This window comes from Pogona vitticeps, chromosome 2, assembly GCF_051106095.1.
Source record: "Pogona vitticeps strain Pit_001003342236 chromosome 2, PviZW2.1, whole genome shotgun sequence".
Classification (NCBI taxonomy): Eukaryota; Metazoa; Chordata; class Lepidosauria; order Squamata; family Agamidae; genus Pogona; species Pogona vitticeps.
The window spans coordinates 167,156,834-167,183,067 of record NC_135784.1 but is presented as its reverse complement, the minus strand read 5'-3'; the positions used below and the strand labels follow the sequence as shown (position 1 = coordinate 167,183,067).

General features: G+C 44.4%; 2 long non-coding RNA genes across 2 annotated transcripts; one reads left to right on the top strand and one right to left on the bottom strand.

Moving 5' to 3' along the window:
* LOC140704681 (uncharacterized) lies at nucleotides 1–20,878 on the bottom strand. The gene is made up of 3 exons (XR_012084034.2): nucleotides 19,668–20,878; nucleotides 9,850–9,957; nucleotides 1–1,160 (listed from the first exon to the last, which is right to left on the bottom strand). It is a non-coding gene; the product is annotated as an uncharacterized LOC140704681 (long non-coding RNA).
* LOC144586435 (uncharacterized) lies at nucleotides 1,272–17,997 on the top strand. Its single transcript, XR_013541264.1, has 3 exons — nucleotides 1,272–5,853; nucleotides 8,165–10,220; nucleotides 10,837–17,997. It is a non-coding gene; the product is annotated as an uncharacterized LOC144586435 (long non-coding RNA).
* Nucleotides 20,879–26,234: the final 5,356 nt, after the last annotated feature.

Sequence of the window (26,234 nt, the reverse complement as noted above, 5' to 3'; positions counted from 1 at the left end):
TGGGGGATACAGGAGTAATGGATTGAAAATTGCTGTATAAAACACATTTATACACTATTTCCTGAATGACATGTCAACAGCTTAGTGGGAGCCAATGATGGAAACCAGAGGTTGCATGAATTTGCAGACTTATTGCTCTATGAGTAGTGTATCTACTGTAATGAAGGTGATAACTGCACTAGGCTAGTTTGTGTCACTCAGCAGGTAGCAACGCCTCTTTCCCTTGGATTGGTTGAATGGCTATTGTCTGCCTTTTCCCCTCTGTTTGGTTCAATGTACGGAGGCTAGGTTACAAAGTCTCTTTGGTTGTTCAGGTCAGAATAGCTTCCCTGCTCTGGGAAAGAGGACTAGCAGCCACCTGAGGCACCAGATTTCAAGAACCGTGCTCAACCCAGCTGAACTTGTGAGGGGGAGGGGGTGTTTAGGAGGTCCCCAGCACATGGAGAGAATCTGTATGTAGAGATCTGTATAAAGTCTGTATAAAGTCGAAATGGGAGCATTTGGCACTCCAGGTGTTGTTGGAAAGCAGCTCCTCTCACCCCCCCCCACCAGTGGTTATGTCGGCAATGGCCACTGAGATCTGCAGTTCAATTGCCTCTGGAGGAGACTTGCCCTATCCTGTGCCCTGAGGGCCCAGTGAACAATTTTCCACAGACATGACCATCTCTGTGGTCTCCTGAGGAGGAAGGTCAGGGTGATCTAGACAGCACAGCTGGCAGCCATTTCCAAAAGGGCAAGGGTACTTTTTCCAACAACCGCAAAGGTGATAGTCAGCAGGCACAGCTCTGCTCATGCTTTTCTTCCTCTGTCATGCACCTCTGTGTGCATCCTAAGGCTGAAACAAAAGGCACCACCCGCTGAGTCACCACAAGGTGGTTTGTTCTTCCAGCTTTTGTCTCTAGTCCCAAAGGACGGGAGGAACTCCTACAGCCCGGAAAGTGGGAACTCTTTCAAGGCTGAAGTGGAGTGTCACTGATACAGAGGAACGTGAGAAGTGAATTGCTCCCAAAGTTGTTTCAGGAGAAAATGGCAGGCATTTAACTCAGTTGCACATGACAACAGTTTAAATAGACTTGAAGATATTGTTGACAGAGTTCTTTTTGTCACATTGGCCTCTTTTGCTGAAGTGTCATCTCCACTAAGGTTATTGGCTGCAAAAGCTATAAACAAGAGATGACAGTGAGACAAACATCCACATCAACAGTGGCAGTGCATCCATTGTGGCCCTGCTTTCATCACTCTGAAATATCTGTTGTCTTACCTCCGTCTTGTGTTTTGCTTCAGTTCAGTACTGTATTCTGCTTTTGGATCCTTGTACAGAAATTCACTGGAGGGGAAAACGTTCCCGTGGTGGTAAGGGCCAAAGGACTAAGCGGGCACAGGCCATTGTCAATGGGGGCACAACACCTTCTCAACCAGAACTCTTTTTCTCTCTCTCTAGTATTGAATTTAGGCCTCAGCTTAATTTTGGGCCTCAGACTACATTTTTTTAAAAATGCGAAAAGTTTGCTAAATGTTAAAATTTGGGTGATGTTGTCAGACCTCTTATACACAGTATGGGGTAGTGGATAGAGTGATGGACTAGGACTCAAAAGGCATAGGTTCAAATCACTACTTGGCCACTGAAACGCCAGGGTGGGTGGGGTTGGAACTGGCAGAACCATTTCTTGAATACCCCAATATTCTTGAATACCTCAAAACTATTTTAGCGTTGCTAGAATTTGGTTGCAACTTGACAAGCCCATAATAGATACACTGGGCATCACCATGTTCTCTCTCAGTTTACCACCCACCTTGTTGGGAAAAGAATAGATTGCTCTTGTCAACTGTCTGAATTGATCATCATTAGAGAGTTTTTTGAAGTAGGCAGAGAACTGCAGGTTAGACATCCTTATTTAATGATTAAGAACAAGCTGGGGATGAGGTGACCCCTCTTTGGTCCATAATCAACCCTAGAAAAAATCTGTCTGAAGAAAATTCTTTGTTGTAGGCCTCTGCTCAGATGCAATGTTATCACCTGCAGCTTTTGACGGTACATGTATTATTTTATATTTAACAGTTAACATTGTAAAATGTATTCTCTCTTAGCATATGAAATTTTAAATGTTTAACTGAGTGTATTAATTGACCAAGCTCTGCAGTCCCAATTGCCAGGTTCCGACCCGCAGATTGTGGCTGTTGCTTTAACTGCTTGAGCACAGAGTCAAATAAACAGCAGGCATGATGCATGTCACTCCCCCCCCAACCCGAGAAGACTCCATTCGTCCACCCGGTTCCTCTCCTTGCTGCTTCTGCAGGATACGTACTCTTATTTTCTTTGCAACACAGCAGGTGCTTTAAAACCTCTCTACAACCCACATTATTGTTCTTTAAGCTGTATGTCTGACCCAGAGCTAGGAAAACAATCATTGCAGTCTTTGGCCCAAGAACTTGCAACCCTGCACAGCATGTCTCCTGATGACATGTGGTCTGAGAATCAAAGCAGATGAAAGGGGTTAGTTAGAGAAACGGTGAGCCAACAGGCCCAGCCAATGAAGTTCACAAGATACAGTGGAAAAAAACAGAACAGAGTGTCCAACAGCCCTACATTCTTAGTTACGATGCAGATGTTGCTACACAAGCACAGCTGTCCACCAACTCGTTGCATGTAAGCAGGTGCTTTAGTGGGCAGGCAGAAAATCCAAGGCACTGGAGGGTATACACATGGCTGACATGGGGTGGAAGCAGGACAGGACATCCGCTACTACTCTTTTGTTTCCCAGACATATTTGTTGTCATATAAGTCGCAGCTATGAATCAATACCTTTCCTAGATCTTGTTGGAATCCAGTTCCTATAATTCCTATACATTTGTCAGCTGGGGCTGATGGGAGCTAGAGCCCAGCAGCCACCACTACAAATTCCCCATTCCTCATTGAGAATGAAGGAGAAGGACATGACTGCAAGCAGGTGGGAATATTGTTAGAGGAGGAGAATAGTTAAACACCTAAAATTTCTTAGACGTTATATAAAATTAAAACTGATATCACTTGCATGGTGTTAACAGGTAACATCCTTGCTTTTAATGCATTTATTCCAAGCTCTGGATTCCACAAAGATCTTAGAATGCAGGGGCTCCACCTCAGGCATGTGTGCCTCATGGCTGAGCAGCCCCCACCTTTTTCCATAAGCTATTCATGGCCTTAAGGGGTCAAGATGGAAAAGAAGAAAGTATCTCTGCACCTTTAATACTTGTGTAGAAGCAGCATTTCAGCAGGTGTCATTGGTCATGTGAGCTATGTTTGCCTGAAATTCCTTCTCCTGCACAACTGTTCACTTTCCATCTAGCCCCTCATTATATAAGACCAATAATATGCTATTCTTCAAAGGCCTATGTTCAAAATTCAAGCAGCCTGTTTTCTATTACGACTGCCTGTTCTAAGAGCCATGTACGAAAGTTTGAAGCCTAAGATTTCTTGTTCTCCTTTCCCTTCCTGTCTTTTTTTCTTTCTGTGTCTTCTCTCCCCCCCCCCTCCAAATTGTAAGCCCTGAAAGGCATTCTGGGACCTTGCAGCTTAACCAAGGCCACCCAGGCTTGCTTTTCTCCAGGGAGGCAAATTGATAAACCACTTCTGAGTACTCTGTGCCTAGAAAACTCTGGAGTCACTGTATGTTGAAATCAATTTAGCACCCCATAATTATTAATTAAGCCTGAGGGGAGGAACTACATTGTTTTTAGTCATTTTTAACCCTCATTTTTGGGAGCCACTCCAATTGAGGAGTATTTTAAATTAAAATAATAAAAAATGACATATTTGAAATACAAAGATGTTAACATTTCTGTAATGACAGTCACAACCAATACATGTGGCTGCTATGTTGGGACTTATATTTTGTCCACAGCTGGTGACTTTTATTCTTGTAAATTTAGGTGGATTTCTGACAAGATGAAACAGAAGTACAGTAAATACCTTTGGACAAGATTGTAGAGGAACATAAAATTGGGCCAGATCAGGAAAGGAGCATATATTGCTTTCCAGATGTGGATAAATTGTGAATCCCATCATTCCCTACTACTGGCTATGGAGCCTAGATTCAGGGAATAACTGGGTGGAAAGTAAGCTATAGCCGGATGGTAGCACACCTGCCTCCTAATATGCAAAATCCCATTTTCAGTAATCCAATTTCCAGTGGATAGCTCAGTCGTTTGGGCACCTGGATGCAGAGCCAGACTTTGGGAGTTCAATTCCCCACTGTGCCTCATGCAGGTATAGCCAGCCTTTATGACACTGGGCAAACTGCACAGTGCCAAGGCAGCTAACTAAGAAGGGAATGGTAAACCATTTCTGAATATTCTGTACCTGGAAAATCCATAAGGCAGAATCGACTTGACAGCACAGAATTATTATTATGTTGTAGCTGCGGGTGATGGGAGATTCCCTCCTGAATCCTTGGTGAGCAGCTGCTAATCAACCTCAGCACTACTGGACTAGCTAGATTAGTGGTCCCCAACCTTGGGCCCTCCAGATGTTCTTGGACTACAACTCCCAGAAGCCTTCACCACCCCCTCTGCTGGCCAGGATTTCTGGGAGCTGAAGTTCAGAACATTGGGAGGCCCAAGGCTGGGGACCACTGAGCTAGATTACAAAAAGCATGGACCTATTATTTGTCACTTTAACCATGCCAGCTGGCTGGATAACTCAGAGGTTTGGGTGTCTTGCTGCAGAGCCAGAAGCTGGGAGTTCGATTCCCCACTGGGCCTCCTATGGGAAGAGCCAGCCTGCATAATCATGGGTAATGTGCACAATCCCAGAGCACCCCCAGATGAAGTGAAGGGCAAACCACTTCTGTGTATTCTTTACCTAGAGAACCTGGAAAGGGTCGCCATAAGTTGGCATTAACTAGACTTGACAGCACGCAATTATTATTATTATTAAACCGCGCTAGTCTGAAGGACTAGTGATGACTGGCGTTAGTTTACAGGTTCAGGGTTTTTGCTTTTTGTTTTGAAAGGAGCGGTCTTCTCCCCGGGGCCGGGAGAAAGGCGAGGGGGCAGTCAAAAGAGCACAGGGGGAGAGAGAGAGAGAGAGAGACGGCACGGATGAAAAGGAAGAGCCTCCAAGCAGCCTCAGCCTCAGCCCCTGGGGAGACATTCCACTCTGCAGCTGCAACCCTGACGCCACCTCCGCCCGGTCCGGGTCATAAATTATTTCTCCCCCTCCTCCTTTTGCGAAATACACAAACCCACCAATAGCACGGCGCCCATCAATAACTCTGTCAAGAGCCAGCCAATGACGCACGGCCCTAAATCAGGGCTGTCAACCTATCCAGCCAATGGGAGCAGCAGAGCCGTAAATCAGTTAAAAGAAGGGAAAAGGAAGGGGGGGTTGTTCAAAAATCGATTTGCGCCGAGGCCTCTGGAATGGGGGAAATGTCTCCGTGTGCGCAGGCGCGCGATGAGAGTGGGTTAAGCAAGAAAAAAGGCAAAGAGACTGCCATTTATGGGCCCGATATTCTGGGACAGGTGGAGGTGCCTGTCACAGCCGATGGAGCGAAAGTGCAGCGACATATCTAGCTGCTTGACTTCCATCTGCAGAGCCAGACCACTAGTCCCTCTCGCTGCAGTTCTCCAGGGCTGGGACAGAAGACGCCTGTCTTTCTCAGCCCTGCCTGGCAGTGCTGGGGATTGAACTGGGATCTTCCCTGCGAGGCATTTTACCTCTTGAGCTGCGGTCCTATCCCTCTTTAAACTCCCACCCGCCGGCCGGCAGTGGAGGCGACGTGGGGATGGATGGATGGCTAGTGAAGAGGAAGGAGGAGAGCTCGTCAGATCTATGTATTATTGTTGCTAAGACAGATTTGTAGGAACTTCTTGGTGGGTTGGCACGTGTCCCTTGAAATAGAATTCCCTGAAACAATCTAGTAGCCTAAAAGTTCTCCCCTCTCCCAGAAAAGAGCATCTCTGACAATGTCCATTTATTTCCTTCCTATTCCTAGCAAACACACACACAGAGCCAGATTCTGTGTTTTCCCTCAACAATCCTCTTTCCCTTACCTTGTCATCATACTGGTACAGAGGCTTTCTAAACTGTGGAAAAGGGGGACATCAACTTTTGAGAGGGCTTGATTATTTATTAGTGGTGGTGTCATCAAAGCTACCAACATGACTTTGACCCAACTCTGGGAGGCAGTGGAAGACAGGAGGGCCTGGCGTGCTCTGGTCCATGGGGTCATGAAGAGTTGGACACAACAACTAAACAACAACAACATGTCTTGAAAGTGCTGTTTACTGACAAGCACACTTGGTTTTGGGAGAACAAGACAGGCAAATACAGTACAAGCTTGCAGACCCTACCCAAACAGTTATGTGCTATCAAGTCCAAGGAGACTTATTTACAGCAACCCTAACAGGGTCAGTGTGAGATATTTAAGGGGTGGTTTTACCATCTTCCATGTTTACTATCCATCCTCAGTTCCGCACCCTCTGTGAGTTTCCATGGCTGAGGAGAGGATTCAAACCTGGGTGTCTTGAGTCCTAGTCCATCGCTTTATTCACCATACCACACTAGGTATCTATCCAAAACCATGTCCTCCCAAATAGCCTGCAAAATCCAGACATTTTCCTCCCCAACTTATTGCTTACTTTTCAAACCATGTTCCTTTAGCCACACTGCCTAGTAAAAGCAGAGGTGAGTAGCTAATATTCACCAGCCATCTAAAAATAACATTTTTGAGTTATTAGTACAGTCCATGAAGTGCTCTTTTGCTATGTACCAGTTTTTTCCAGAAATAAGACCTAACCTGAAAATAAGCCTAGTAGATTTTTTCAGGATGCTCGTAATATAAGCCCTACCCCCAAAATAAGCCCCAGTTAAGTGAAACCCTGCCTCCACCATGGTGCAGCAAACACAGAAGAAGATGACTGTATTTGAATAAATGTAGATTGTTGTACACACAAAAAACATCCCCTGAAAATAAGCCCTAATGCATTTTTGGAGCAAAAATTAATACAAAGACCCTATCTTATTTTCAGGGAAACAATACAGTATTAGATGACAGCACTTATCTTTTCACTTGGAATCATTCAACAGCTCTCTTGTTAAAATGTTACCACTGTATCTGACCCCCATGCTATATTATTCCTTTAGTAGTGGTTCCCAGCCTTGGGTCCCCTGGCATGCCCACAGCCACCGTGGACACTCCAGGTAAAAACAAGGGAGAAAGCAGTGCCATGTGGGTGTTCGTTACAAAACAGTTTGCAGCTAATCCACAGCAAATACACTTTCTAAGAAATTAGATTCTCAATGCTTGTGAAAGACTGACAATCCTTAACAATTTGTATTTGTGCACATGGACATATACCACACTAACATACTTGAAACAAGATGATTTCCCACAAAATACTTAGTTCTCATAATTCTGGCTTTGGAAACATTGCTTATAGTAGGAGTGGCTGTCAGCCATCTTGTGTCAGCTGCTCTGTTCTACTTGTTCTGATAATCTACATTGCTGAGCCGCCGCCACCATATTCACACATACTCTGAATTGTTTACAGTACAATCCCAGGAATGTCAGCCCAGAGGTAAATCCCACTGAGTTCAGTGATGCATATATTTCCGGGTATAGCAGCTTTCCTCAAATTGGTACCCACTAGCTGTGTTCAGTTACATTTCCCATCCTTCCCAAGATGGGATTTGTTGTCCAGCACAGCTGGAGGTGCTCAGGTTGGGGAAGTCTGTTGCTGTGCAGGATTGCATCCTGAAGTAGTGTAAGCCATAAAGAACCCTTGTTACTTGACTCCAAGCAAGCATTTTCTTCTTATTACAAGTAGCCTTTGCTGGGCCAAACTGTGATGTACATACAGCTGGATTCTTGTAAGGATTCCAGCAGCCAGAGCCTAGCTGGTGATCTGGGATCCATCAACAAGGGTTCTTTATCAACCGCAATCTGGCCTAATCCAATATTCTCATATAGTGGAGGGATGGAGAAAACAAGCCCAATTTTGCACTCTCTGCACTCACCAGGGCCCACATCATCCGCTCTTTCTGACAATGACAGTGGCTTAAGTACACGTTTCCTTTTTTAAACCCTAAATGAACTCTTTTATTTGTCAAAAGTAAGGTACAGTATATGCAGGAGTGCGCACCTTGTTTTAAAAGTGCTTTAACCCTCTCTCTTTTTTTCAGGGAGGAGATTCCAGGAACTCTCAGGTCTAGTGGATGGAATCGCATGTAGCCTGTAGGCTATGCATCACCCACTTCTGATCTAAAGGGTGGCTGGTTCAGTTCACATCTTTTGTGAAATGAAACAGGGCGAGTCCTTGGTGATTTGCCTAAGATCACCTGACCAGGCATTGTAAGGCATGGGAAACGTCTGGACCAAGATATCCATTTTGTGGACACGGGATATATTAGAATCATACCAAGTAGAATGTCCAGATGAGCCATATGCAGCCCCACAGGGAGCCAACAAACTGCCCATGTGCTGTAGAGGATTTCACTGTACAGCCGTGCTGTCAGAAATGCAAGGAAGCTATAAAATCCTCCTACAGATGTGAGCAGATGCTGTTTGTGTCCTTTTATTTTTTTCTTTAATGTATGTCCAGTTTTTCTCCTGTTAAACTTGAGGCAGGGTACATGGGCCACCTCCCATTCAACACTGAAGAGTACCAGGCCTGCCTAAATTCAGCAAGGCTACAACAGTGTCGGCAGCAGTGGCAACACTGGGGGATCCTACGGATCATCAGCCCTCCAGAGAGTTCTCGTCTCTCCTACATCACGGGCTAAGTTTCCATTTGGTAAATAGCAGGGGAGCAGGAAGCAAAAGAGAACAAGGTTCCTGCACACTGAGTGGTGGTATGGAAAGAGGTTATTCAACAGCTATCGGCTGGCATGAAAAGTGGAGCACATCCCCCAAGGCTGGGACCACCATTAGGCAAAGTGAAGCTGTTGTCCAGCCATTTTTCTTCCAGTTCAGTTTACATCTCTATGTGGAATGAGTGTGGAAGAAGCACCAAAGATATTCAGCCTCACACAGTAAAATATTGTAGGCAAGCCTGCACTTGTAATAACTGTACTGTACTGTAAATGCTTATGAAAAGAAGGAATGGACCAGTAAAATTCCTCCTTTTACACAAGATGTGAGAGCCTATCCATTTGTACCTCCTGGCCCTCCAGGGGAAATTCATCATGCCAGTTCTAAAGCAGGAGCAGGCAAATGCGCCCTTCCAGAAGCTGCTAGACTGCAAGTCCTATCAGCTTTGTAAGAGATTATGGGAGGTGCTATCCCGAAAACATTTGGAGGCCCACATGTTCCCCACCCTTGCCCTGAAAGGTAAAGATTAACTATTGTGTATGACTCTGATGTATAGGGCCTTTCCTTCAAATTAAGATTGTGTTGAATAATCATCTCACCAGTTGCTCTCAGGGGAAAAAAGGAGAGCAAAAGTAAGTGTGAAAGTAAGTCCTACGATGCCTTATGACAAAATGTTAAGACAGAGTTGAGGATGGTTAGGGAAAAGCATCATGACCCATGATGTCCACTTTTTAAAAAATAACTTTTTCTTTTCCCTTTCTCGTTTCCCTCTCAGTTTTTGCTGAATTTTGTAGCAGTAAAAGAACTAGCACCTTCTGTTTAGCAGAGGCAATCACAGGATAAAAATATGCCATCGTATTTTCAAAAGGCTTTCAAGTTTCTTCAAAGCCAGCAGCCTCTTCAAAGAGCTGACACAGCACTTGGTGGAGACTTAGAGGGGGAACTGCACAGCTTAGAGGAGATGGGTGCAAATTCCACTGCAGGCTGTACTGTATGAAGTTTTTGACCGTATGGGGATGAAAGAAGGGGATGGGAGGGGGAGGGGGGAGAGGCATACCGGGCTCTCACTGGGCACATCCCACACTCAAGCACAGGAAGTGGCTGTCTGGAAGAATCTTCAAGATTCACTGCTTCACTGTGGCAAGCTCCGGTAAAGAGGAGACATCTGGAAAACATAAGGGGGAAGAAGAGTCCAGTGAAGCCACAGGAGTGAAGAGCAAGTTTGTTTTAGGCTACTTGGCTGTGGACTTGTTTGAGGGCATTTTAAGCCTTCGGCCACTGGATACAAAATATTGACACAGCTTGGCTCTGGAACCTTAGATCACTCCCAGGAGGATTTTTTGGGGTTTTTTTTTGGTGTGTGTGTCTAGTCAGGGTGGTGGTGGAAAATGTCAGGTATGTTCATCCAGCTGATTCCTGCTGTCCAAGGTGAGTATCTAGGGAGCCCCAGTATTCACAAGTATGGTTCACAACAGCTGCAAAAAAAAAAAAAAACCTGCATGTTGCAATATTCTGCCTGTTTGGGAGGTAAAGGTAAAGGTAAAGGTTCCCCTTGACAATTTTTGTCCAGTCGTGTTCGACCATAGGGGGCGGTGCTCATCCCCGTTTCCAAGCCATAGAGCCAGCGTTTTGTCCGAAGACAATCTTCCGTGGTCACATGGCCAGTGCGACTTAGACACGGAACGCTGTTACCTTCCCACTGAGGTGGTCCCTATTGATCTACTTGCATTTGCATGCTTTTGAACCGCTAGGTTGGCGGGAGCTGGGACAAGCGACGGGAGCTCACTCCGTCGCGTGGATTCGATCTTATGACTGCTTGGTCTTCTGACCCTGCAGCACAGGCTTCTGTGGTTTAGCCCATAATGCCATGGAGGCACTTAGTTAAAAGGCCAACCTGGATCCACTTTTTGTGTGGGTTGCAAGTCTATACTTCATTCAGGCTGAACGATATGTTATAGATACATTAGCCTGTTACCAGGCTGTCTCTGTGTTCCAGGGAAGTGATTCAGGCAAACTTTCTTATGGATCAATTTCATTTGCACAGGAAGTCCCTGCTGAGGTCCAGAAGATTGGTCACAAAATCGAACAGTAAATTGCACACCAGAAGAGATGTAAAAGCTCCTCCCATGACAATCAGATGCTGTCAGCACTAAAAGAGTTCCCTCTTGTAATTATGGTTTATCTGCAATGTGTAAATGTTCCTTTGGTCTAAAAGCATTGGACTTAATGTGAACTGTGTTACATCAGGCTGCAGGTGGAGAGGAGCTAATCATGTTTTGGAGTGCTTCCCCACAAACAAATTGGGACATTAGGGAGAAATGGGTACCTATTAACTTGAAAGCAGGGCAAGCATTCAGAAATATGTTCCCCGGCCCCCACCTGCCATCAATTTGTTGGTTGCTCTCATCAGTGAAAGGGTAGAAGTTGGCAAAGAAGCATTTGGAGACCAATCTCTCTTTTGAAAGAGAGCCAGGGGAGAAGCAACCCATGGAGAGGACATTTGGAGAAAGGCTCCATGTGGAGGTGTTTGCCTCCCAATGCCAGACAACTCCAGGCCAGCAAATGAGAAGAGGAGCACTAGGGGCAAAAAAAGAAAGAAGACAAAATAGATACCATGAGCATGATCAGAAACTTGATGGAAGATGGACAGTTAGGGGTACAGTGACACCTGGAGAGAAAATCCACAGACAGGCTAGCGAACAGGGTGCTTGGCTCTCCTTGCTGGCAAAAGCATAGAGTCTGAGCAGCTGTAAAACTGAACAGGATTCACTGTAGCTGCTAGAAATAACCCAGCCTAAAAAGGACACAGGATCCCTCACCAGACCAAGACTTTGAAGACTACTTTGAAATGGAGAAAGAACTTGGAAGGACAACCAATGCAGCAATGTCAGAATATATGCTGGTTGGAATGCAATGGGCCATTTTTGTATTCATGGGTGAAACTGCATGAGTTGTGCTGGTGAATGGCTGCTAATTAACAAGCTGCCTGTTGCAGGTCTGGTTCTGTGCCTGTCACACAAACAGGAAGGCAACCAACACCTCACTCATTAGCACCAGCTGCAGCTGCTTATGCAGGTTCACTTACATAGGCTGTATATCTAATTGCTCTGCATGTAGGAAACCCTGCATCTAGGGTCACCATGTGAATCAGTTTGTCAGCACACAGTTATACTACCAAACATAGACTGAAGAAGGTTTCAGTCTTGTACTCATAGATCTAGAGTTAAATCTTATTGAGTTTGGTGGCGTTTCCTTCTGGGTTGACAGGGATAGCTTTACACAGCACATGTAGGTGAAGGTTGCCATAAAGAGATGAATAGAGAGGTTTGGCTTAATTCTGCATCGTAGGGGGAGCCTTTTGGCCCTTCAGCTCCCCAAAGCCCCATCAAGTCTGACTGATGATGATAAGGGACTGTGAAAGCTTTCCTCCAAAGTACTGTATCTGACAGGCCAAAGGCCCTTCACTACTGCCTAAACAGTGGCTTACATGTACAGACAATGTGCTGAGAAATGTCAAGGTAGTCACCTTTAATTGCAAAAGCAAAACATTATCATAACATGAGGCTATTTCGATCAACCTGTTGCAAATTAGCTTGCCTTTGTTTCATAAGGGATATATGGGAGATAAACATAAGCTTCCTTTGCCCATCTGATTTCTTACACACAGAAGCTTTGAAAGATTTGTGTACCTGGAGAGAAAACACGGCCAGGACAGGAAATACCCAATCCTTTTAAAAGAAATGCCTAATTCCCTGGCCCTCAGCAGTGTGTAAAAAACAGCAGGAAGCTACTGGGAGTGTGGTTCTTCTGGCAAAGAAGACACCACAAATGGTATCTCCAAGCAAAATAACCAAGATTTGGGGCAGCACCAGCAGAAAAAAAACAGGAGCAGCAGCAATGGCAGCCGCCACAGGCTTTTGTATGCAGCAGGAAGATGTGACCCTTGGTGAATTCCCAGATTTGGGGGGGGGGCAAGGAATACAGCTTTTCCCAATCTTGGAAAATTGCCCTCACCCTTCCCCCTCTTTGTAAAACCTGAAAACCACCCTAAATTGCTTTTCCATTTGAGAGGGGAAAAGTTGGTACCTGGCAACTGTAGTTTTCCACTGCTGATGAAACAGTAGGAGAAGGGAGCAAGGTTTTTGACTAAGAGATCAGCTGGAGGTGAAGGTAAAGTTGCTGCTGCTGCTCTTCCTCCTCTTCCTCTCCTCCTCCCTTCCACCCCCTTTCTCGCTGTTCCTCCCTTCCTGGCTACATCTGCCTGTAGCTATTTTTCATTTTTTTAAAAAAAAATATATATATATCCTGGGAGGCAATTGCATACTCTGGCAGTTCATGTCTAGTTTGGCTGTAAGTTAAAGAGGAGCTGAAGGGGGAATTCAAAAATCCCAGATCTTAGCTTAAAGCTCATCAGGACACTTGCAGGTTACTTAAAATGACTATAACAGAAGCTTAAAGAAAATATATACCACAGAGGAAGCCCAAGAGAAATCTGCTTATCGTTAACACGGAGAGTCAAAGAAATAATAAAAGACAAGGATTCCTTCAAAAACTGGCAACCCTATATGAAAATAAAATCATGAAAAGGCATGAGAAATATTTCATCCCCTCTTGTTTTGCTGGGTCTTGGGGTCACCCAGTAAAAGTGTATGCAATCAGAGAATTGCAAAGGTGCACACCCAATCGCACCAGAAAAGGTCCCCTTAATGGGAGTGATCTTCCTTTAAGTGACCCTTCAGTCCGCCAGGGAATCACTCCATCTCATCCCTGAACGGTAGATGTCCAAAAGGTTTAGCTTGCCCCATGGATTGGATTTGGGCTAAAGCATGATTACCAGGAATTAGATTACACCACCGGCCCACTCCACATTGTGGTGTGATCATACTCTGACACATTAGTCAAATGAAACCGAGAGTCATTCTTCACAAAACACATGGTCTTAAAGACATGGTGCGACTTGAGAGACAGCAGCAAAGGGTACCCCTTCCTCTGACAAAACACCATCCAACCACGTTGGAATGGCACAAGAGGAAAGAAATCCCATAAGTGCCTTTCTCCATTCTTGGCAGTAAAATAAAAAATCAACAGATAAGCCATTAAATCCCTTAAAATTTGGTGCCATTTCACAGTGCTCGAAATCTGTTGGCCATTTCATTCTGCCTAATGGTAAGGCGGGGCCATGACAAACTTGTGGAGTGCCCTGCCACATGATGAGCTGATAATCACCATCTTAAAAGGTTCAAAAAGGAGAGAAAACCTTACAACAAACACTGGATCTCAACGGCATACAGTGAGAAATTCTACCATTTTTTTTAAATGCCCCATGTTGTGCCTCTGTGTTTTAAAGAAGTAGTCAACTTTCTGATGTTGGAAAGAGAATCCTGGGCTGGATATATTCTGATCTAATCCAGCAGGGATTCTTATGTCTTTTATGTCTCTTGCCTCTCATTTCTCAGCCTCATTTTCCCAATTTGCAAAATGTGAGTAATAACCGTCCATATCACAGACTGACTATGGACTTGAATGAGATATGGAAATCTTGCTTGTCACTAGCCTTAGGGGTGGCTGTCAATCTCAAGTTTGAGAATCCTAAAATAAGCTTCTATGTTACATGGCAAAGATGGATATGGCTGAGATGGTGTGTATCATCTATACAAATGATCTAAACTCTGCTTCAGGGCAGGAATTTTTATTTTATTTTACTTTATTTTATTGCCAGAACTCACTCAGCCATAAAACCCATTTTCAGTGGCGTCATCTTAGGACATGCAAAGCAATAATAAAGAAGAGTCCCCTTGAGCATGCACAGGGTATGGCTTTCCTTAAATGCTGGGGACCAAATAATATATGATGATGGATGAGTCCATTTAAGGCACAGACTTTTTTAAAATGCAAAGAATGTGTTGTCTGCAATGGCAAGAAGACCACTGACAATTAACAGGACCAGAGGAAAAAATGAAGAGAGAGACTAAGGGTGCAGTCACATCTCCCAAAAGAACCCGTTATATTGATTCTATCATTATTTGAATCGTTTCATAATTTTTCTTCACATGATGATTCATTTGGCCAGTCAATCATTTTTCCCACCTTGTCAGCATAACCTTTTTTAAAGGATCCAATCCTTTTATTGCTTCAATGCTCATCATTTGAACGCATGTGAATATTGCTGTCCATTTATTTAGTTTGTAAATGGGTCATGTTTTTGGGCCCCCATGGCCACTGCATGGCCACTGTGTTGTTCCCATTAAAAAAAAATCTTTAAAATGCTTTGTGAGAAAATGCTTACTTTTCCTTTTATATTTTTTCTCCACAAGTTTACTGATGTAGCACTTAGGTGTTGTATTCCGTATTGGAACCGTTATCCTCACTTTTTTTGTGGCTATAAGCTAATTTTCTCACCTAGGTCGAGTAATACTGAAGAATGGATACACAAAAGTGGAAACAAATTATAAGACTGTCTTCTACAGTTTTACATAATTACACACAAATGTATATGCTACTTTAGAGATATATCACTTACTCCCCCCCCCCCAAAAAAAAACAAAGAAAATTTTAGGGCAATGAGGACCCAGAAACAGGATGGAAAATGAATTGATGTATACAGGATGACACATGTAGCCTACATAACCGGTACAAATAGTAAGAAATTTACTGATTGAAATGATAGCCAGGTGAATGGGCCCAGCAGCAGTGTGCATGCCATGTATACATACAAATACATCAATTTTTAAAAGGAGGAAAAACAAACCACTCAAATGGTCTCTATATGATTGGGCCTTAACTGTACTGACTTACAGGTAAATCCCCCCCCCTGAGTTAAATGGGCCTTTGAATCCCTGTATCCTCTTCTCAGAATAGTCTCATCCCCCCAGAAAGGGGAGAGCAGCCCCAGGGGTGAGAATATTCTGCTGCAGCAGCTGCACACTGCAAAAGCCAGGACTCCTTTGGAGGGAACCGTGACATCTAGACTAACACAAAACAGAAACAGAGTACAGTGAGGCCCATCATGCTGTCTGTTACCACATTCTGGACGCAGACCCAAACTGGGCCTTGTTATTTTAATCCAGGTGATTCCACTCATTTCCCCCTATGCATTTAATGTGCAGTGGCTCCTGAAGGCCTTATCCTTGACCACCATTTTGAATCAGAAGTGGGCAGCCATCCAGAAGAAAAAAGAAGAGAATGAAGATTTACACGCACACCCACCCATACCCAAACTTCCATTATGTTAAAATGGTGCTGTCTTAAATGCACACTTGAGCTATTTGCTGCTTCCTACTTATGCTGAACAGAGTGATGGTGAGCAAGTCAGTGTTCACTGGGGCCATGTAATGGGAGGAAAGACTAATCTTCCCCTGCTTCCCCTACTAATCTAGTCTGCCCCAAATATGGCTGCTATTTGAAAACTAAAAACCACTGCTAGACAACATCAAACTATGCATTTAATTAAATGTGAAGCTTAACTATTTAACCTGATTAGCAACCCCCTTGTGTACCTGAGTTCTTGATCTCCCTATTCCACCCCATACTATATCTGTGTTTATATTTTATAAGGAAATAAAACCCTCCTTGGGCAGTAATAATAATTACTCCTTGAGTAATAGCAGTGATAGTATCTTTTTCCTTTTTTTAAACCCATCCTCTGGTGGAAAACTGCACACATAAAGGCAATGGCAAGTGGTTTTTCATCATCTCCTGCCTGGCCATCAGGCACCTGATCAATTTTGCAATTAGGGGACAACCAGCCTGGAAACCACCTCACTCTGCTTATGCCACTGCCCCTTTATTTTCCATGACTGCCACAGGATTCTGGCCTAAATCTGTAGGCGGGGTCATTTTCTTTTATTTTATTTTGGGAGGTCAGACATCTTGGGGGCAAGCTTTTAAATGATAGGGATCAGTTTGGCTTGAGCACCATGCAAAGGGAGCAGACCTAGCTGGAGAGGCCCTATTTAAGTACCACATCTGTGGGGGGTGGGGCAATTCTTCCTTATGCAGGGATTTAAGCAGTGCAGTCTTGGTTATACATGTTCCCCTCCAATCAATCAATCAATCAATCAATCAATCAATCAATCAATCAATCAATCAATCAATCAACCAACCAACCAACCAACCAACCAACCAACCAACCAACCAACCAACCAATCAAAACATCCATATTCAATAAAAGTTATTTGTCACTAGGAAGTAACCTGGGAAAGGTGGGTCTCAGGGTAATAGAGGCTTCTCTTGTTGGCAGTGGCCCAGTTGCCCCTCCCCCATCATGGCGGCTCCACGTGGCACCTGGGGTGTGTGTGCAGGGGCATGTCGGGAGGCTGCCCGAGGTCAAAGTAAGAGGGGTGTGTGTGTGTGTGTGTGTGTGTGTGTGTGTGTGTGTGTGTGTGTGTGTGTGTGTGTGTGTGTGTGTGTGTGTGTGTGTGTGTGTGTGTGTGTGTGAATCAACTATTTATACTTTGAAGTTATGTTTTGGGAGGCATTATCCACAGATTTTGAAATACATGGGGGTTTAGTGTCCCTAACTCCAGCATTGTTGAAGAGAGAAATGTAAAAGGGACATGTGAAGAAAGGGAATTACACCCTCTCCAGACCTATGGTGTATTACCTCACAATTTATCCTCTGCCTCCCTTATCACATGATTATTTTTTTAAAAAACAATAATGGCAAGAGGGGGACCTCATTCGGGAGAAAGTGTACAGTACTGAAGGAGCTTCAGAGAGACTCAGCGGCCATGATTTATACTCTACTCATCTGGACTATCACTCCAGTTTTATACCAAAGCAGGGGTCAGATACTGTTCTTCAGACACAAAGCCTTACTGCCCTTTTGTGAAGGTGTATCTTGCTTGAACTTTGGTTGGAGAGGAGATCAGAGGGAGGGGAGGCCAAATAAGGAAGCCTTTTTTTGTTTAAAGACAGACCATGATGTTTCTGTGGCTACTGTCATGTCTGTGGATTTCCAACAGGAGGATAAATGGGTTTGGAAAGATAATTAGATTAACAAACGCGCCATGCTGATGAAGTATCAAGTGGCAGGGAGCAAAACCGTAAATGAATGTATACTCTTTTATGAGATGATAAAATATAAAAGAGTTTAAATTGGCAAGCCTTTTCTTTTCAGATCTTAAAGCCAAAGCAAACAGTAAGAAATTATCTCCCAAGGAGTTGAACAGGACGGCTGGAAGCTGCCCTTAGGTGCAGAGTTGCACAGGTGAAAAGAAAATTATGAAGGATGATGAACACACCGGCCTTCGCCCCCCCATGGACACCCTTCACATGTGCTGGACTACACTTCCCATGGTCTCTCAAGCCTGTATTAGTTCAACATTTTCTTCAAACGGTTACTCTTCCTCAGAAACATTCCCACTTATCCACAGTTACTTTTCACTTTATAGGTGAAAAAGATGCAGGCTTTTATTGTCCCTCACAAGAACAAAAGTAGCTGAGGAGGGATGAGAAGTAAGGAATGGGCAAACCTCCTCCTCCTCCCCTCCCTCCCTCCCAGTCCATGTCCAGCCTGAGAAACTGCAGTGAGCAGGCAGTGGTGTTTGTTAAGATATCATAAAAAACCTTTGCCCACTCACGCCTTCTCTTCAAGTGGAGTGGGGAGTCTTCAGCTCTCCAGGTTGTTTTTGTAAGGGACTACAGGAGTGATGGACAAAAGTATGTGAATGGCCAAAGGTTCTGCCTTGAGCAGGCTGGCTCTGTGTTTCACCATTAATTGATTTCTGGAAGTAACCTTTCCAGTGTAGAAGCCAGCACTGGTATATATCTATTTGTACTGTACTCTAAAAATCACTGAAAGTGGTGTTGGGAATGAACATGATGTTGAGAATAAAGTTCTACCCACTTGGCAACACTTCCCCTTCCCAGGGTTTGAGTTTCTGAATGGTAGATAGACAAGAAAACTTTTTCCGTCACTGCTGGGGGAAACTTCACAAGGTGATTTCAAGCTTGTGAGCCAGCTTAGCTAGGCAGAGGAGCCCTGCTGAAGGCGGGAAGGTGGCAACTCTATTCATAATCTTGCTTAGACCTGGGATACCAGGCTGCATAGTCAATTGAAATTGAGGAGGGTGTGTATGTTTGCTTGTTTGTTGCACAATCCATTTCCTTTTTATATTTTCCCCTCTGTGATTTTTACTGCAGCCGTTTTATGATGGCTTTATTGCATTGTTTTAATTTGTTAAGTTGCCTTAAGTGCAGTTGTAGAAAGGCAATGTAAAATGTTTAATAAATAATAAATCCATCACGGGAAGCCACAACTACATTTATTTCACTCAAGATACTCCCACAGGTCTTTTTTTCCAGTCACAAGAAAGCAGTATCCCAGTACTGAATAGAGTGGGCTATGGGTATGAGGTAAAATTAGCCTTTCTGTAGGTGACATTCTTACTGCGGATGGCCGTTAATCACCCCTACACCTTATTTAAATTGATACAATTTGTGCTCCAGAATAGTAATAATAAACTACAGTATAATATACAGTATAATAATAATATACTACCAGCTTCTCAGCCAATCTAGTTGGCCTTCTTAAGGAGAAAGGTGGGATAAAAATATTTTAAATAAATAAACAGGTGCAGATTTTTACTCACCAAGCTGCTATTAGAGTACTGATTTAAAGCCAGGATTGGAGGAACCTGTGCCCTTCCAGATGCTGTTGGACAGGAAGTCCCATCAGTCTAAGCCAGCCTGGCCAATGGTCAAGGATGATGGGTGTTGTAGTACAGTAATATCTGAAGAGGCACAGGTTCTCCTCCCTGATCACCAGAGTAGAAGAACTGACTGTTTTGTAAAAGAAGGAGTACACAGTCTCCAGAAGTATTACTTTCCATGAATACTGCAGAAAAGAAAGAAAGAAAAGGCTCGTAATAGTACCTCAGGGCAGATACCCAGTGTTACACTGTGGGATGCAAACTCATCAGAACGGTGACTGTCTTTGCCTCTCGTTGTTCCTGCTGTAGCCTTCGGTATTGTCACGAAGCCTCTTCTAGTGGGTTTCTGAGCCCTGAAGTGAGGATTCCGGGGGGGGGGGGCAGGAAATTTCAGAAGTTGGGGAGGTAGTGGAATTGAGGTGATCCAGTTGAAGCATGCCATTGGATTCTGGCCTTTAAGACTTCACAGATTTATTATAGCCTGACTTTTTTCTAGATTACTGTCAGATTTTTCAGATGCACCTGCTAAAGATGTGTGCTAAAATAAATCAGGGAAGTCTTAAAGGTGCCGCAAGGGCTGGCTCTTTTTCTTTGTCCTTATACTGAAGCAAATGGCGCTGCTTGGTCTCTGAAAATTTAAAGGATCTATCTATAGATATAAAACAAGGTGCACCAAATGGCAAAACCCTGAGGGAGAAACAGGGCACCTCTGCAAAATGGCCTGGCTAGTAATGAGTAGTGTGAGCAAAGAAGGTCCAGCAGGAGCCACAGAACTGACATGGGGCCCTAGCCAGTTGGTTAGCAAGCTGATGATGGCTGTCTGTACTTTTGCCTTCAAGAGATAGAAACAAGCTTTCTGGATCTGTGGTGCCCCCTAGTGGCTGCCCACTGCTGCCACAGCTCTGCTCCCAAGTGGGGAGCACAGCTGGTCACAGACACTGGGCAGAGGCCATCCAATTCAGCGAATTTGCTCCCTAACTTGTAAATGTGGATATAAACTCTCCCTCTAGGTGTTCTTCAAAGGCTCAAATGCCTAATGCTTGCATCTGACATCAACTGATATTTGAAAGAAACAAAACAATACAAAAGATACAAAAAATTTGGCATCTTAAAAGACTAACCATTATATTTTAAGGTAAGCGTTTGTGGAGATGTCAGTATGCTTCGTCAGGAAGAAACTTGAAAACGGAAACGGAAAGGAAAATGGAAACGGAAAGTTGATATTTTATGGGTTGACATATAATAGCATGTACCATCTAGAGCAGAGATGGGAACAAACTTCTGGTTCATCCCCGTTTGTTTAGTGACCCAACAGGTGTTTCTGGGGTTCGGCGCCCCACCCCCTCCCAGCAGGTGACCGCTGGAAAGCATCACTTCAACTTCCCTGCCCCGCCTTCTCCAGCTGCTGCCTCTGAGTGGCCCCCCAACCAGAGGAGGCGGGGCTTGGAAATGCCAATCACCTCTTCAGCTGGTAAATGAACCCCACCGAACCGGCAGTTTGTGCCCTGCTCTGATCTGGAGGAAACAGCCAAAACAACAAATTGAAATTCCAATGGAATGTAGAGTTCTTCGTTTAGACAGGAAAAAAAAAGAGGAGGCACAAATATAAGATGGGTGAAAGCTGGATTGGCAGTAGTGCATGTGAAAATGATTTAGGGGTCCTTGCAGACCACAAGCTTCACCTGGGTCAACAGTGTGATGCAATCACCAAGAAAAAGCACATTCAGTTGTCATTTGCATCAACAGAAGGCATGGCGTCCAGATCAAGGGAAGTAACAGGACCACTTTTTTCTACCTTGGTCAGACCTCGTTTGAAATGCTGCATCCAGTTCCTGACACCACCATTTAAGAAGGATATCAGCGAGCTAGCATAGGTCCAGAGGAGTGTGACCAGGATGGTAACAGACCTGGAAACCAAGTCTGTGAGGGAAAGCTGAGGGAACTGGGTATGTTGAGAAGCCTGGAGAAGAGAAGACTAGTAGGTGATATGACAGCCATCTTCAAATGTTTGAAGGGCTGTCATCTGGAAAATGGAGCAGGCTTGTTTTCTGTAGCTCCAGAGCAGAGGACCTCAAATAATAGACACAAATTACTAGAAAGGAGATTCCACCTAAATCTTAGAAAGAGCTTCATGAGAATAAAAGCTGTTTGAAGGATGATGGATTTTCCTTCTTTGGGGGTTTTTTAAACAGAGGTAGGACAGCCACCTGTCAATAATATTTTAGCCATGAATTTCTTTCTTTACTGGAGGATAGGATTCATTGACCATTGGGGTCCCTTCTAGCTTAATAGATAATCGTAACATTATAATTGAAGAGCTGGAAAGGACCCTATGGATTATTGAGTCCGACCCATGTCAAGAAGATACAGTGGGGAATCAAACTCAACTGTACAGTTCCATGGTTCTGCCAGGCAGCAGCACGTCATTCTGGATGAAGAAACAAGGAAGAGACATGCCCTGACATAAGCAAAATTACAACTCTGAAACAGATGTGCATTGACAAAGAAATCTTCTGTTACTTTTGCAATTCTGTTTAGTGTCCAGGACATTCTTTGCTTTTAGTACATACACCTGTTTCAGGTGGACGTGCTCTGCCGGTCTTACCTCTGGAAGGGTGGAAAGAGAAAGACGACAATTAGAAGTGTGCAAGAATCTTCTCTATTATAAACAAATCACAACGATGATGCGTTTAGTGCAAAATGGCATAGAACGTGTGTCTAATGAAACATGAATAAATAAAATATGAACAATCAAGTTATTTGTGTTACAAACTGAACATAAATACACATTAACTGAGGCGGTTTCCTCACTGGTGAGAACATCAATAATGTTTTGACATTTCAAGGATGCAGAGAATCTTTGTTAAGAAGGACGCTGAAGAAGAGAATAAAGGCAATGATGTTTCTTAACGCGTACAGACATCTTCCTGACAACCAAGGGCCCAAAGCCAGTTCAGGCTCTCCACAAGGAAAGGGGAAAAAAACACTGCCTGAATGAGAGATCAAAGCTCACAAATTTGGCTTCAGCAATCTTAGTTTCACTAATTATTTTAGTTTTTTTCTGGAAATGAGCGTCTTGCTGGAAAGGGGGTATTTCCTGGCAATGAGCCCTTGGCTCTGTAGTTCCTACTGTTCTCTGATGAGCCCCAGAATCTCCTCGGCCTTTGCCAAGACAGCTGGTGCCTCAGAAGCTATCATTGTCCACAGATGAGGTCCTGGGTTCTTCCCCACAGGACAACCACAAAGCACCATCTGTAGCTTTGAATGGCTGTAGAGCAGTGATTCCCAACCTTGGGTCCCCAGATGTTCTTGGACTCAAACTTCCCAGAAGCCTTCACCACCACTTCTGATGGCCAGGATTTCTGGAAGCTGTAGTCCAAGAACATCTGGGAACCACCACTGTAGAGTTTCAAGCAATGAAGCACCTGAAGCATCCTAGATCCTTCTCTAGGATTCCTCCTCATTCTTGTCTTTGGCTCAGCTGGCAACATGGTGCTGCAAGGTATTAAAATGTTTGCCTGTGTCATCTACATCTCCCCCTACAGAAGTGGCTGCAGGCTTGCTCCTGTCATCACTGGACCAGGCCGGAGACCCGAGATGAGGAGATGGGCCCATCAGAACGAAGCCCTGGGAGGATCCATGGAGCGACCTCCAGGCGCTCCTGCAAAATCAATGACCAGAGCAGAAGGGCAGAAGCCTCTTCCACTGTCCCACGCCCTATGTTTTTAATCTCATTCTTAAATCAGTCGCATGACAGCTATCGTTAGTACAACCCAGGTTAATTAATTTTGGGTCCTGTGAAGAAGTGTTTTGTTTTGTTTTCCGGAAAGAAGAATCATGGACTGCAAGGCAGACATTCAACTGTGAGCCTTTTGTAGTTGGGACGTGTGTGTTTTTTCTTCCCACCAGAAGGAACAGACCCTGTTGAATTTCTGTCTGTCTGTTAATTGATTTCTATGCGGTTTTCCGTCTAGTATTGCAAGAGTTTTCTCTCCGTTCTACTTAAAACAGAAGGATGGATTTCAAGTAGAGGTGGGCTGCAACACCACTCATCCGTCATCGTTAGCTAAAATAGTTACAACCCATGGGTTGTAGCAGCCCAGCAACATCTGGCGGTCCCCTTCATGCCCTAGCGGAGCAAATGCCCAGAGATGTCCGAGAAAGCACAAAAATTTATTTCTACCTCATAGGGATGAAGGAATCTGGGACCTTCTGAAGGGTGAGCTCCACTTCCCATCGCTACTTGCTCTGGAAGAGCTTAGCAATCTAGCCATATACATAAACACTCCCACTCCTGCCCTTCTGTGAATGCCTATTAATTCTTGGCCCACAACAGCAGCGCCCTCTTTAATTCTACATGTCCCCTAAGCCCCAGTCTATAGAAACCTGATGGCCATAAAAGAAAGGGAGAAGCAGAATCTCTTGACCCTGGTCCTCTGGGTATTTTTGGACCTTAACGCCCCTAAATCCTTCACCATTAATTAGGTTGTCCAGATTTCCTGGGAACTCCAAACCATAAGCTTGATCATGGCTTTTGCTGGTTTACCTCCGTCTCAGGGAAGCAATTCAACCATTCAAGCCTACTTATCTCACAAAGTTTGACAGATGAGATTCCAATGTAAGTAGCTGAAGGATTTCAGCTTGTGTCTGGGTTGCCAAGGAATGAGTCAAGCCACAGAGCTTGCTTTTACTGTCTCCCTCTTGCTGATAAAATTGCTAACTGGCTTATTTAAATTTTAAAAAAAGATTTATAAGCTGTTAACAACTGTTTGTGAACAAACTTTCAGCTGTGAAAATATCCCGGCAAATGGATCTACTGGGGAGGAGGAAGCCCTCCTCCCCAGTAGTAAATGGTTAAAAGACAGTGGAAGAGCCGTTGGGAAGATAAGATAAAACAGAAGACAATCAGAACAATAAGCCAGCCAGCCGCCCTTGCTATCAAACAAAACCGCTTTACCTGCCTGTCTGACAACACAGTGCTCGCCCTCTTCTGGCAGGGATTAGTAGTACACCAACTTCATCTACTGTAAGGCACATCCAGATGGCTCTTAAGCATACTGTTGGGGCTAGACCTAAGATTGAGTGGGCAGTGTTGAGAGCCCTGGGAAGCATTCCCATTAAATTTCTAAAGGCAGGGAATCTGGGCAAAAAAAAAGAAAAAAGAAAGAAAAAAGAAAAAAGAAAGCCTCTGAACCTTGGTGTCTTATGGTTGTTGTGGGTTTTTCGGGCTCTTTGGCTGTGTTCTGAAGGTTGTTCTTCCTAACGTTTCACCAGTCTCTGTGGCCGGCATCTTCAGAGGACAGCACTCTGTGCTCTCGGTGTCTTATCTTATTACAGTATTTAACCATTACAGAAGAGCAATTCTTCTTCAGGTTAGGCCGCCATCTGCTGGTAAGAGGGAGTATAGCAGCCAGATTGCAGCGCAAGGGCAGATTAATCCCATAATAAGAGCTTTTGAATGGGATAACCAGGTGTCGACCACAATGATCTCTGGTGATGCAACTCTATGCATATCTACTTGGGAATACATCCACTGAAGTCAATGGGCTTTACCCTTCCAGTAAACATACAGGATTGGAAAAATCCACCCTTGAGGAACCAGCCACATGGGGGAAAATGGTGGCCACCTAAAGACTTGGGCATGCCTTATATATAGCATAAACATTTCTGCCTTTAAGAAGCATAGGAATCTTTCCTGGTTTTGTTTCTTGCCTGCAACAAGCTCACTGGAAACTGTTAGGAACAAACACGGCACCCTAACCGGACCTGATTTTAGCAGGTCGTGAAACATGATTCAAAAATCTTCACTGGGAAAATGTCTAGATGTCAAGCTGCTGCTCAAACTGAAGAAGCAGCGCTAACCTTTGAAAGGAGAAAGTGGACAGCCTCACACGTTCAAGCCTGGAACGAAGCTTCCGTTTCAAGTGTCTGCAAATTAAAGCGAAGCACGGGAAGGAAAGCTCAGTGGGTTGGAGCACCAGGGGGGCTGGGCGCCTGCTTCCCTGCTGTGCCCCCACAGAGAAAAGCCGGCCTTTGGTGAGCCCCCTTTCGAAAAAATTTTTTTACCAGATATCTGTCAAACAAGAACCACTAAGTGGGCAAGGGATTCTTAAAGGCTATCTAGCCCAACCCCTGCCTTGATGCATGAAAGGTACTTCACTTCAACCAATAGCCCATTAGACCATGGTCGGCAACTTGTGGACCACACATGACCATCCCGGGACTGAGGGGGGCACAGCTACTCCCACATCCCCCTTTTCCCAAAAAAAAAGGTAGGTGCTGAAAAAGCCCCCTTGCACTCTCAAATGGCAAATATATATATTATTATATATAATTATCTATATTAATTGGCATAGGGAAGTGCTGAGGGTACTGAGCATCTCATAAAACATAAACAGATTGCCCCATATCTCCTAAAGGAGTGGTTCCCAACCTTGAGAAGCCCAGGTATTCTTGGACTACAACTCCCAGGAGCCTTTAGGGCTGTGCTGGCTGGGGTTTCTGGGACTTGCAAGCTTGGGAATCACTGGTGTAGGGAACAAGAGGAGACCTCTTGAGCTAAGTCTTGTTCAATTATTTTTTTAAGGGGCGGCTAGGTGGTACTAAGGGCAGAAATGCTGCAGGGGTCACCACTGGACCCTGGAAACTGGATCCAACCCATGGCTGACATTTTGCATGTATGGAATTCAATTTAGCCCCATCCTAATGCACAGAACAAGTACAGTCTTTGTGCCCTCCAGGGACCTAAACACAGAGGTTGCTATCCTGTAGGGAGTGAGGAATATGACCT